Genomic DNA, 12,557 nt, shown 5'->3' with positions numbered 1-12,557 from the left:
TTGAATGGCACAGAAACAGAGAGCGTGACAGCAGGAATGGGGAACAAAGTGTACAAATCATTAAGGGAGAGAGAACATAAATTGTTTTGAGGAAAACATATGGGATGCTCCGCTTCATTAATGGGGGAATGATAACAAACTCACGGAAAAAATGTGGTTTGGAGATGCCGGTGTTGGACTGGGGTGTACAAATTTAAAATTCACACAACACCAGGTTATAGTCCAATATATGGGCGGCACGGTGGCACAGTGGTTAGCACTGTTGCCTCACAGCGCCGGAGACCCGGGTTCAATTCCCGCCTCAGGCGACTGACTGTGTGGAGTTTGCACATTCTCCCCGTGTCTGCGTGGGTTTCCTCCGGGTGCTCCGGTTTCCTCCCACAATCCAAAGATGTGCAGGTCAGGTGAATTGGCTAAATTGCCCGTAGTGTTAGGTAAGGGGTAAATGTAGGGGTATGGGTGAGTTGCGCTTCGGCGGGTCGGTGTGGACTTGTTGGGCCGAAGGGCCTGTTTCCACACTGTAATCTAATCTAATCTAATAAACCTGATGAAGGAGCGTCGCACTGAAAGCTAGTGTGCTTCCAATTAAAGCTGTTGGACTATAACCTGGTGTTGTGTGATTTTTAACTTTATACACGGAAAAGATGCTAACCCTTGACAAAGCTCTAGTTAGGTCACAGACAATCATTGCATCCAATTCTGGTCAACAGATTTCTGATCAGAATGAGGAAGTTAAAATACCACAGAGGGGCCAGTTCCATAATTTGCTTCTCTTTCAGGACATGTGGATTCCACCATATCCCCAGACAGACGAATTGGCCCTTGCCAGACAAGACTGAGAGTCCTGGGCACAAGCCTGTTAAACTGCCTCCCGGTCCATTGTCTTACATCCCCTCCATATGAGCATAGGTAAGTGAATGCCCCATTAACTGAAGGAAGAACCCTTCTGCCTTAATCTCTTCCCATCAACACATAAACATGAACAATACGATAATCAGTTTCTGTAATCCATCACACGTTATCACAGGACATCGTCATTCATCAAGCTTTGTAAGGTCATAATTACCTACTTTAAACTATCTATTGACAATCTCCCATGTGACTGATATGCCTTTGTCTAATTCCTATTAAATATACTGTCTCTGTGGGTAAGGCAGAGATTCAGGAAGAACAGCCTCTGCAAGTAGACACTCAGCTACTTTAGAGATGCTTTGAAGCTCTCGCCGGCTGTCCAATAATAAAGCTACTGCTGTTGTGCAGAAAACTTGCGTCGTCTGGATTTGTGGAACAAAATAGACATCAACAATGAAGGATATGAGTGATCTTCAGAGTATAGAGTACAGACTTACTGGAGTAGTTCACTGATGAAGAAAATGCTGTCACTGGATTGATTTGAAGAAATTGCTATTTTCTTTGAAGTGAAGATGTAGAATATATTTTTGATAGAGCGTATAAGATTACAACAGACCTAGATATAGCAGACAAAAATATCTGTATTCGATAGGTGATGGCATAAGAATTAAGATCAGATGTAAGGTTTTGAGACAGCGGGAGTTGAAAAATGTGGTGCTGGAAAAACACAGCAGGCCAGGCAGCATCCGAGGAGCAGGAGAATCGATGTTTTGGGCATAAGCCCTTCTGCAGGAATGATACTAGTGCGCCAAGCAGGCTGAGATAAAAGGTAGGGGTGAGGGAATTTGGGGAGGGGTGCTGGGAATACGATAGGTGGAAGGAGGTGAGGGTAACGGTGATAGGCCGGAGAGGGGGTGGGGTCGGAGAGGTCGGGAAGAAGATTGCAGGTCAAGAAGGCGGTGCTGAATCCGAGGGTTGGGACTGAGATAAGGTGGGGGGAGGGGAAATGAGGAAGCTGGAGAAATCTACATTCATCCCTCGTGGTTGGAGGATGCCTAGGCGGAAGATGAGGTGCTCTTCCTCCAGGCGTCGTGTGGCCAGGGTGTGACGATGGAGGAGGGCAAGGACCTGCATGTAATTGGTGGAGTGGGAGGGGGAGTTAAAGTGTTCCGCTACGGGGCGGTTGGGTGGGTTGGTGTGGGTGTCCCAGAGGTATTCCCTGAAATGTTCTGCAAGTAGGCGGCCTGTCTCCCCAATGTAGAGGAGACCACATCGGGTGCAGCGGATACAGTAAATGATGTGTGTGGAGGTGCAGGTGAATTTGCGATGGATATAGAAGGATCCATTGGGGCCTTGGAGGGAGGTGAGGGGGGAGGTGTGGGCGCAAGTTTTGCACTTCTTGTGGTTGCAGGGGAAGGTGCCAGGAGTGGAGGTTGGGTTGGTGGGGGTTGTGGATCTGACGAGGGAGTCGCGGAGGGAGTGGTCTCTCCTGAATGCTGATAGGAGTGGAGAGGGAAATATATCCCTGGTGGTGGGGTCTGTCTGGAAGTGGCAGAAATTACGAAGAATGATACGATGTATCTGGAGGTTGGTGGGATGGAAGGTGAGGACCAGTGGGGTTCTGTCCTGGTGACGATTGGAGGGGTGGGGTTCAAGGGCAGAGGAGCGGGAAGTGGAGGAGATGCAGTGGAGAGCATCATCGACCACATCGGAGGGGAAATTGTGGTCTTTGAAGAAGGAGGCAATTTGAGTTGTTCGGTATTCGAATTAGTCCTCCTGGGAGCAGATGCAGTGGAGACGAAGGAATTGGAAATATGTGATGGCGTTTTTACAGGGGACAGGGTGGGAGGGGGTGTAATCTAGGTAGCTGTGGGAGTCGGTCAGTTTATAGTAAATGTCCGTGTTGAGTCAGTCACCCAAGATAGAAATGGAGAGGTCTAGGAAGGGGAGGGAGGAGTCTGAGACAGTGCAGGTGAATTTGAGGTCGGGGTGGAAGGTGTTAGTAAAGTGGATGAACTGTTCAACCTCCTCGTGGGAGCACGAGGTAGCGCCGATACAGTCATCGATGTAGCAGAGGAAAAGGTGGGGGGTGGTGCCAGTGTAGCTGCGGAAGATGGACTGTTCCATATATCTGACGAAGAGGCAGGTATAGCTGGGGCCCATGCGGGTGCCCATGGCTACTCCTTTGGTTTGGAGGAAGTGGGAGGTTTGGAAGGAGAAGTTGTTAAGAGTGAGGACCCAGTTCAGTCAGTCGAAGGAGGGTATCAGTGGAATGGTAGTGATTGGGTCGGCGGGAAAGGAAGAAGTGGAGCGCTTGAAGGCCTTCATGATGGGGGATGGAGGTGTATAACAACTGGATGTCCATGGTGAAGATAAGGCGTTGGGGGCCGGAGAAGCGAAAATCATGGAGGAGGTGGAGGGCTTGGGTGGTGTCCCAAATGTAGGTGGGGAGTTCTTGGACTAAGGGGGACACGACCGTGTCGAGGTAGGCAGAAATGAGTTCAGTGGGGCAGGAGCAGGCTGAGACAATGGGTCAGCCGGGGCAGTCACGTTTGTGGATTTTGGGCAGGAGGTAGAAATGGGCGGTGCGGGGTTGTGGGACTATGAGGTTGGAGACGGTGGATGGGAGATCTCCTGAGGTGATGAGGTTATGGATGGTCTGGGAGATGATGGTTTGGTGGTGGGAGGTGGTGGGGTCATGGTCGAGGGGACAGTAGGAGAAGGTGTCCGTGAGCTGGCGTTTAGCCTCAGCGGTGTAAAGATCAGTGCGCCAAACTACCACTGCGCCTCCCCAATCTCACCATCAAACCAACAAAAACCTCCACCCCCGTCCGCTCCAACACCAAACTCACCATCAAACTGGCAAAAACGCCACCCCCACTTTGAGACAGTGGGAGATGAGCCATTGTTTCTGCTGTCTGTATTGGCTGGAAATATGCAGAACATACTGCCTATTATGGTAGTGCAGGCAGAGGAGAAGATGAATAATTGATAAAAACAATTATATCCGATCTGAGGGAAGTAAACTTGCAGAGTTTGGGGGAAGTATAGGGAGCGAGAATATGGGATTCTGCTACAGAGAGCCAGCTTGGATTTGATGGGCCTCTCTCTGTGCTATAATGCATTTTATTTGGACTTGCTTAACTTGCTCTGGTCACCGATTAAATTGTCATTGAGGTAAATCTGCTCAGTGTTCCTACACAGACTAATACAGGCTGTCCCTCCACAGCAGGAGATAATGTTTACTGTTTTATACTGGGTTCGGGTGTGGGGGAGGGGAGGGGGTGTGACGGTGTGTATAACAGTCTGCCAGCATTTGTCTAAAATGGCAAAACACCAGTGAAGCCACACTAGGGACCGACTCTGGAAATGTGGGGAATGCCAGAAAGGAATTCTTTACCCATCCCACCTGGAAATTGGCCAAACCAGTCAGACTGGGGAGAAGCTGTTCACCTGCTCTGCTGCTCTGTGAGTGTGTGGTTGGGGGTGGGGGGGGGGGAGGGTGGGTGGGAAGGGATTCACTCAGGCATCCATCCTGCTAAGACACCAGTCAATTTACTCATAACCACAAGTTGAAGGATTTTTTTTCTCTTGTTCACACCAAGTAATGAACAATGGTTTTGGCAGTTCATAAAGTTTTGTATATAGAGAACTTAGTTTTGGAAATGTTCACAACATCATTGAACATGCAGATTCACACTGGGTAGAGACTTTTATTTTCCTTTATTCATTGCAGGAGTTGGATGTTGATGGGCTATTGACATCCATCTCAGAACCATGTATCATGGGGTTTGTTTCTGATGCCTTGTTATCTATTGGGGATAAAAACAGTTTCAATTAGCTTTCTGTTAAATGCATGGCAATCAAGTCAATCCCATAACTCTCAGGCAGATTAGTTTCTTTTGAAGGACTCTCCATCTCCCCAACCTCTTCCATCCTCACCCCCAACAGCACAATAATCTCACAGAGTCTCTTTGTGACTCTGAATGAGACAATCTGATCAGCTGCTTCTTTCCATACTCCTATGTCGGGTTGGATCTTAAACTCTCCTTGCTGCAGTTGTGATCCTGCATCATTGTACAGAGTTGCTCGTATTTCATGTCTTGGCCTTTCAGTGATCATGATACTGCATGTAGCTTCTTGTGTATGGGGCCGACAGTGTAAGAGTTTAGCTCTCTCCTTCCACCAACAACAGTAAAATTGTACTCCAACAAAACTTACAGTAAAAGCAGCATGAATACCCAAAAATGAGGTGTTAACCTGATGAAGTTACCAAAGAGGACTACTTGTGTTCCTAACAGCAGAAGCAGCAAGTGATAGACAGAGTGAAGCAATCCGGGAAACAACAGAACAGATCGAAGCTCTGCAGTCCAGCCATGGACTGTTGTCAATGAAGTCAGAGCACAGCTGGAGTTCTGAGGACAGTTCTCTTCAAGATATTAACCAACAAGAATGTCAGACTGGATTAATTATCATAAAACACAAGTCCTTTTGATATTCATATATTTACAATCAGTGTTCAATTCACCAAATGTAGCTGAAGGTAAAGATAATCTTCAAGTGATTGTAACAGTGGAGACATCTGAATACTTGATCAGCAAATTAAAGCCTGTTGTGTTTAGATAGTAATAATTTTAAAGATATTTTTAAAAAGTAAGGTGACTTGAGTATAATGGAAGAAGTTGATTGGTGGGTAGCTGATAATCTTGTTTTAATCTGAAGTTAATTTAGGATTAGTTAACAAATAAACACATGGTAGGGAATCCCAGGCTCATGGAGTGCACATCCAGTTCCATGTGGGAAAACCAGGACACTTCTTGTCTGAGCGACAACCACAAGAACACGGAGGTGACGTGGGAAAGGTCAGGAACACTCGTTTGACCACAGCTAAAGTACTGCACACACTTCTGATCCCCACATTCCAGGGTTGATGTGATCACACCAGAGAGGGTACAGAGGAGATTGATCAGAATGTTTCTCCGATTGGAAAATTTCTGCTCTGAGGAAAGGTTGGGCAGGCTGGGGATGATTTCCGAGGAGGATGAGCTGAGATTTAATTGAAGTGATAAAATGCTGAAGAATACAGATCGAGTGGATAGAGAGGAGCTATTCATTAGCAGAGAGGTCAGAAACTGGAGGTTTTAGATTGAAACTAATTCTCAGAAAGAAGGGGAGGGGAGAATTCATTTCACTCGGAGATGGTGAGTCACTGATGGGGTGGCAGAGGCAGTAACCAGCATCACATTAGGACAAAAGGTTATGGATGTAACTGAGATGCTGGAACATGCAGGGCTGCAGACTAAAGTCTGCAGAATGGGATCAATGTGATTTATTTGACATTTCTCCAGCATATTCAACTCAAGTCGAATTTGAGAATTTATTAGCATCATCAGACTTGATATCCAAATGTCGGAATAAATTTATCAGAAAGTTACAGCACAGATCGCAGCCACTTGGCCCATCCTGTATGTGTTGGTTGTAATAGAACTATCCAGGCTTTACAGCATTCTATACTCACCATTGACAGCAACAATTTCAGACTGTGATCTCTGCCCTCTATGTTCTTATTATCTGTTTTTCAATGTATTTCTTTGACAGCTGCACACCTTGTTTCCTAGTTTCAATCCCAGCCTGAACACTATTCCCTGTGGCCTTGAGGGACTACCATTTCTGCTGTTTAATCTCTCCTGCCTTCCCCTGTGTGACAGACTGTCTGTTTGTCCTTGTCTCACCTCCTCCTTGCTCACAACCTGTTACATTTCTGATGGTTCCCAGACCTCTGTGACTTCACTGTGTCCCCTTGGGTCAATGGCACGAGTTTTGAATTCTCTTCCTCCAGAGATAATTGGAAATCTTTCTGGTTGCAGTTTCTCCCAGATTTTATTTTTAAAAACAGAGCATTTGTATCAGAGTCAAATATTCGTGAGACATCATCCACAATTCCGAGCATTTGGATGTAATCTGTGACCCTCCCACAGATGTGCAGGTTTGCTCTATTGGCTGTGCTAACATGGCCTGTAGTGTGCAGGTTTAGCGGGTTGGGTTAGCCATGGTAAATGAGAGGTTATGGAGGGAGGGTGGGAGAGCAGTTCATTGCAGGCTTGATGGACTGAATAGCCTCTTTCTGCACCTACGGGATTCTGTGACTCTAACTAGCTGTGATTGTCGTCATGTTTTCCTCATGCCCGGTTCTTTCAGTTCAGGTACACATACTGCCTTTGTGTTTCTGTGGGTTCTCACTCAATCCTTTCCTTCTGTTTTATAGCAATTTCACACTGTACATGAGGGTGAAAATGCATTTTTAAATACAAATACTCCAATCGAAACCCGCACAGGTCAGGAGCTGTTTCTGCTGCTGGCATCACTCACAAGGAACAGGAAAATAAAGGTTCAGTCACAAATCTTATAGGAACATAGAGGTTATAATCACCAGGAAAGTCTTAACAGCTTAAAACTCTTTTCTCAAGAGGAGGCTGAGAGACAACCTGGTACAAGTAGGAAGCTTTGTGCCTGTGTTTTCAGAGATTTGTGGTTGAAATCATTGGGATAGAAGCATGCGTTATTGCCCCAGGTCATCAAAGGTGCTATCTAAATGTGCATCTTTCTTTCTGTCTTTCTGTCTGAGTTGACAATCAGATGGGTTGGTCAGTGTCTGAGTGTTTTCCCTCTTCATGTCACTGGGTCTCGGAAACTGTGTTAATTCTGACCTTGACCAGCCTACATGTGAATCCAGACCCTGAATAATGGGGTTGACCCTGGACCATCTTCTTGGCAGTCAGAATGATTGACAAATGCTGCCCCAGCAAGTGTTGCCATGATCCCATGAACAAACAAAATAAATCCAATCGCTGTGGTTACTTGTGAACTCGCCGGTGTTTCATCAAGCTGGATATCTGAGTGAACTGCTTCCCACACTCAGAGCAGGTGAATGGTCTCTCCCCAGTGTGTATTCGCTGGAGTACAGTGAGGCTGGATGGTGTCCTGAACCCAGCCCCACAGTGAAAGCTACTGAATGGTCTCGCACTGGTCTCCTGTAACCAGGAGAGATGATATTCACCATCCCGAGGGATACTGGGTAAAGACACCTCCAAAAGGGATCTATTGAGAGTGGACCAGGAGAAACTGCTCTCTTTCATGAAAGAATCAATAATGAGGAGGCACCGATGTCAAGGGATTGACAAAAGAAGCACATGTAACATGATACAAAGTGTTTTCATGCAGAGACAGTTTATGGTCAGGAATGCACTGCCAAAGAGTACAATGGGAGCCAGGTATAATGAAGAGAATAGAATTGAACAGAACAGTTATTGGAAGAGGACGAATGGGAAGGTTTATGGGGTAAAGGTAGAAGAATAGCATTCGGTGAGGTGATCCTTTGGAGAGCTGATGAGCCAATCAGCCTCCTTTTGTGCAGTAACAATTCTGTGGACATTTAATTCTGAGCCCTCTAAGAAAATATCAGGGCAGGGTTTGTAAAGAGGTCAGATTGAATGAGGGTCTTGGTGAACAAAAGCGAGACACAGATACAGAGAGGTTTTAGGATAGATTGAATCAAATGTTACCAATTTGCACGGCAACCAACATTACAGCAGTTACAAATGGGATTCAATAAGAGAGTGGAATTAGAGCAGCAAATAAATCTTGAACATTTATGCAGCTAAAGGGGATGCTGGGTAAAGACACCGCAGTTGGTGCTTATTTCATTCAAGACATATCAGCCAGGGTGCACATCGTCCTATATCTATCCTATTGAGCTCTTGAAGAATTTTGTTCATTTCAAGTGTTTCATATTTCAGTCCTCCAGAGAAGACAGCTTCATGATCCTCAATCTCTCCTGACAGGACAAAGCTGCTAATAGAATTCAATTCACTGGGGAATGTTACTGACTGCTTCATGGATTGGAATTGGCAACTAAGACTGTAAGGTTACTGTATAAACTATCTTCAATTGTATTGCCAGATTGCCAGACACATGTGGGGCTTTAAGAAAAATAACTTACAGGCATTGAGTGTCAGAGCGCCCACTGTTGTGGGGGCATCCTGTTTAGATACGATCTATTGATAATTGTTAGAATCAACTTATACAGACTCCATAGAAGTGGTCAGAACATTATAACGGTCATCGAAGCTGGTAACACATTTCCCATGGGTTAAAGGTCGTATATGATAGAGTAGGAACGAGTTTGGCTAGTAAAGTCCAGTTATTCAAAATCATCCTAATTTACTTTCAGAAACAAGTGAGAGAAAGCCACATTATTGCATTAGTCCAAATTTAGAATTTCAGGAGAACTAAAGGGAGAGCTGGTGTTGGGAGCTGTAGTAATGAAGGAGATAAATTTGTTTTACAGAGAGAGTTCACAGATGGGAAACTCAGCTTTAACATCACATTTAACACACCCAATTCCGCAGGTCCTGAACATTATACATAATACGGAAGGGGAAAGCAGCATTCCCAGCCCAGAGAAACCATTCGTGTTGTGCATGTGGTTGAGGATTTAACTGGTCATGTGATTTGGGAAGACACCAATGTGATAGGACCAGGGCAAGGTTGTGTAAATGTGGGGATTGTGGGAAGGAATTCACTTACCCCTCCCAGCGGGACACTCACTGACACAGTCACACTGGGAAGAGGCTGGTCACCTGCCCCATGTATGGGAAGGGATTTACTCACTCTTGCAATCTGCTGAGGCACCAGAGAGGTCACAGAGGATTTAGACTCTTCACCTGCTCCATGTGTTAGAAAGGATTCATTCAAATCTCTCTCCTGCAGAGACATCAGTGCGTTCCCACCGGGGAGAGGCCATTCACCTGCTCCATGTGTTAGAAAGGATTCATTCAAATCTCTCTCCTGCAGAGACATCAGTGCGTTCCCACCGGGGAGAGGCCATTCACCTGCTCCATGTGTGGGAAAGGATTCGCCCAGTCTTCTGATCTGCTGAGACCCCAGTGAGCCCACTCTGGGGAAAGGCCATTCAGATGCTCAGTGTGTGAAAAGGGTTTCATTGATTCATCCCTCCTGCTGATACACCAGAGGGTTCACACTGGGTAGGAGTTGTTTACCTCTCAGTGTGACAAGGGATTTGCTGCATCTTCAACATGACAGAGACCAGCGAGTGCACACAGGGAAGTGGTCATCCCTCTGCTCCGTGTGGGGTAGAGTTCACACATCACTGCAGGACTCTGATTCTGCAGTTACTGTTAATCAGAGTCAGGAGTGGACCTTGTACACGATGACACTGTTGGAATATTGATGTTGTTGTGGTGTTAACCACATTAACTGGGCTGGAGTTGACTGAATTTATATTGCCACTTTCTGAAGCTCAGGATGTCTCTCTGAGCACAAGGCTACACAAACAGCAATGTGACAATGAGCAGGGATCATCTGTTTTGATTTATATTGGGATTGAAGCACCTCTGCTTCAAAGCACCAGGTACAAGGTCAGAGGCCAGCCTTGGTCAACGGCCTGTGTGGAGTTTCCACATTCTCCCCACGATAGTGTGGGTCCTCTGGTTTCCTCCCACAGTCAAAAGATGTGCAGGTTATGTGGATCAGTCGTGCTACATTGCCCATGGTGTCCAGGAATGTGCAGACTACGTGGATCAGCCATACGAAATGCAGTGTTACAGGGATGGAGTGCAGTGCGTGGGATGTTCTTCAGATGGTCGGTGGGATTTGATGGGCCAATGCTCTCCTTCCACACTGTTGGGATTCTGTTCTATGATTGAGGATAAACGTTACACAGCAGGGTGTCCCTGGAGAAGGAGCATGTGGTGTGTATCAATGCTCTCAATGCCTTTAGATAGAGGTGGGCACCGCAGGGGATATGTGCTTTATCTCTGTCGCTGCCCCCTCCCTACAACTCTGCCTTGATTTAGTCCCTTCTCACTTTGTCACTTGTAATGGTTTGCTTTGCCTGTAAGGGGTCTTGTTTGGAAATATTCAATTGGTTACACGGGTGGCTTCCTGCTGGTAACAAAAAGCAAAATGGAGTAATGATGATGTTGATGGTGGGAAGGTTGCACAGCTGTGAGAGATAACATTCCTGGGTAGGAGAAATGGGGGGGAAAAAGAACACTTCACAGCTCACAGAACGAGAACTGAAAAGCAGTTAAATCAAAGCAAAGGTTCTGACAGGGAGGGAATATTTCCTTGGAGTTTGAGCAACTGGGAAGTGATGGTGTCCGGGAATAGACAGGATTTTGTTTTACAGGGCGTTTGAAATTTTAAAAACTTATATTCAGATCGTTTCGATTCTTTTACTTTTATTCTGGGATAAACTTGAACACAAGGTTTGCAAATTTATTTTTTTTAAATGTAAAAGACAAATATTAAATAAAATCCATCAAACCCTCTCTCACTGAAAACTGATGTGGAGGTGCAATCTCCAGGAGAATCCCTGCCCTGCCTACTTCTTCCTACTCGGGCTCCATGGCTATATACATACCTGGGAGATAGCAAGAAGCAGCTATTCGGCTTTTCAATCCTGCTCCACCAACCAATGGGAACCAGCTGACCATCCATCACCTGTTCCTGCTGTGTCCCAATCCCCTTAGATATAGTTCTTCGAGGTAAATTCATCGAAGTCCTCCTTTGGCTTCACCACCTTTTGTTTCAGTGACGTTGCTGTGTTACTGTGTGGGTGTAGGCAGGGGTAATGTGATGGTGCTGCCTCCTGGAGGATGCACTCAGCATCCCTCATCATCCTGCAGTAACATCAACCGCGCTTCAGCAACTAGAGAGAGAACCCATTTCCAGGATATGGGCATCACTGGCTCAGCCAGCATTTATACCCCATCTCTAGTTACCCTTGAGAAGATGGTAGTGAGCTGCTGTCTTGAACCATTCACAGTCCATTTGGTGCAGATAGACCGACAATGCTGGGAGGGAGAGTGTTGCACGATTTTGGCCGAGTGAGTCTCAGTCTTTGGTTCTTCAAATGCTGGTTAACGTAATCACGATCTGCACATGATTTTGAGATTTCAGTCTGCAAATCTTCACCATCTAGCACCCTGTATAAAGGAATATGTACAGGTTAGAAATTCAGAACAGACAATTCTAATTTCTCCTGAATATTTTTCCCCTTTCTTCCCCCAAAGCTGTAACCCTCCAGCCCACTTACTCTCTCCCACTGTTCTGCCTCTGCTACCCCCTAATGTACACCTTCCCCATTCTCATGGAGTTGCTGATAAACAGATCCATGCCACCACTTCCCGTCCCTGGTTAGACTCTGCACCCTTTCTGGGTTCACTTCCTTTCCCTTCAGTTGCTGCAAGTCAGTAATGTAACAGCAGAATGAAACAAAAGGAGACAGAAAGGGAGGTGGCAGATCCTGGACAGAAGAGGAACCTTCAGTCTGGGAGAAGGTGTCAGATCCTTCCTCGTTTCCCATAGGTCGATTCCCAGCATTACAACGAGTTGGGGATGGAACTTAGTTCCACGTGGGTGTGATGGCACATTGACCCCTCCTTCCCCCCCCCCCCACAACCAATCAATACTATAAGTAGATGCATCCCTTCTCCAGCCAATCAGTGTGAAATGCTTTCTGCTAGTTACCCAAAACAAATGCTCCAAAACACGCCCACATTCCATACATGTACAATGCCGGGTTTCCCCACACGTGTGGTCCCTGCCTCAGGGATTGTGGGAGTTGTTGTCCCCATGAAGCCTCTGGAAAGTGAATGAAAATTGTGGGCTGGAGGGTGTTG

At 46.1% G+C, this 12,557-nt stretch overlaps 1 long non-coding RNA gene across 4 annotated transcripts in view; it reads right to left on the bottom strand.

Annotated features, from left to right (window-relative positions):
- Positions 1–4,551: 4,551 nt before the first annotated feature.
- The window catches only part of LOC148135971 (uncharacterized), a 32,680-nt gene continuing 24,674 nt past the window's right edge, over positions 4,552–12,557 (bottom strand). For all 4 annotated transcript variants that reach the window (XR_015754798.1, XR_015754799.1, XR_015754800.1 and 1 more), the window contains 2 exons: positions 11,297–11,861; positions 4,552–4,664 (listed from right to left, as the gene is read on the bottom strand). This is a non-coding gene — a long non-coding RNA (uncharacterized LOC148135971). The remainder of the gene's footprint in view (positions 4,665–11,296; positions 11,862–12,557) is intronic.

The sequence above is a fragment of the Chiloscyllium plagiosum genome, unplaced genomic scaffold (genome assembly GCF_037043375.1).
Source record: "Chiloscyllium plagiosum isolate Xiang-an unplaced genomic scaffold, Cpla_swu_hap1 HiC_scaffold_48, whole genome shotgun sequence".
NCBI classification, from domain to species: domain Eukaryota; kingdom Metazoa; phylum Chordata; class Chondrichthyes; order Orectolobiformes; family Hemiscylliidae; genus Chiloscyllium; species Chiloscyllium plagiosum.
This window is presented reverse-complemented; position numbering and strand designations above follow the sequence as displayed.